This window comes from Lathyrus oleraceus, chromosome 6 (assembly GCF_024323335.1).
Source record: "Lathyrus oleraceus cultivar Zhongwan6 chromosome 6, CAAS_Psat_ZW6_1.0, whole genome shotgun sequence".
NCBI lineage: Eukaryota > Viridiplantae > Streptophyta > Magnoliopsida > Fabales > Fabaceae > Lathyrus > Lathyrus oleraceus.
The window spans coordinates 229296780-229298157 of record NC_066584.1 but is presented as its reverse complement, the minus strand read 5'-3'; positions in this window follow the sequence as shown (position 1 = coordinate 229298157).

Here is a 1378-nt window from a genome sequence, read left to right as displayed (position 1 = left end):
TCGTCTAGTCGTTCAATGGTAATCCGGGGAGCTTCATTGTCCCATCTGACTCTGAACATAGATGACATGGTAGCTAATGCGTCTGCCAACTGGTTCTCCTCTCGTGGAATATATTCGAATGTGATCTCTTCAAAGTATGGGATTAATGTCAACACCCGTTCTCGATAAGGGATGAGATTCGGATGTTTAGTGTCCCATTCTCCTTTGACCTGACTGATTACCAAGGCTGAGTCTCCGTACACCTTCAAGAACTTGATTCTTAGGTCTATAGCAGCTCTGAGTCCCAAAATACACGCTTCATACTCAGCCATATTGTTGGTGCATTCAAAACATAGTCTAGCGGTGAAAGGCGTATGGCCACCCTTGGGGGAAATGATCACGACGCCAATACCGTTGCCCAATGCGTTAGACGATCCATCAAAAACCATAGTCCATCGGGATCCCACTTCGGGTCCTTCCTCTGGTCCAGGTTCTTCATAATCAGTAACAAGCATGACATCCTCATCTGGGAACTCAAAATTCATAGACTGATAATCATTCACTGCCTGATGAGCCAAATGATCAGCTAGCACGCTTCCTTTGATTGCTTTTTGGGTGGTATACTGGATATCATACTCTGTTAAAATCATTTGCCATCTTGCTATTCTTCCGGAGAGGGCGGGTTTCTCAAATATGTATTTGATAGGATCCATCTTAGAAATCAACAAAGTGGTGTGATTCAACATATACTGTCTTAGTCGGCGAGCAGCCCAGGCCAAAGCACAGCAAGTTTTCTCGAGCAGTGAGTATCTTGTTTCACAGTCGGTAAACTTTTTGCTAAGGTAGTATATGGCATGCTCTTTTCGACCAGACTCGTCATGTTGCCCCAACACGCACCCCATTGAGTTTTCTAAAACGGTCAAATACATGATTAGAGGTCTTCCCTCAACTGGTGGTACCAGAATCGGAGGTTCTTGGAGGTACTTCTTGATTTTGTCAAAAGCTTCTTGACATTCATCATTCCATATCATCTCCTGATTTTTTCTCAGTAACTTGAAGATGGGTTTGCAAGTAGCGGTCAAATGGGAAATAAACCGGGCAATGTAATTCAAACGTCCCAAGAAACCTCTGACTTCTTTATCCGTACGGGGAACTGGCATTTCTTGAATAGCTCTCACCTTGGCCGGGTCAACCTCAATACCTTTACCACTGACAATAAAGCCCAAGAGTTTACCGGATCTTACTCCAAAGGTGCATTTGTTCGGGTTCAATCTCAACTTGTATTTCTTCAGCCTCTCAAACAGTTTGTATAAATGATCGAGATGTTCTTCTTCAGTATGAGACCTGGCTATCATATCGTCCACATATACTTCTATTTCATGATGGATCATGTCATGGA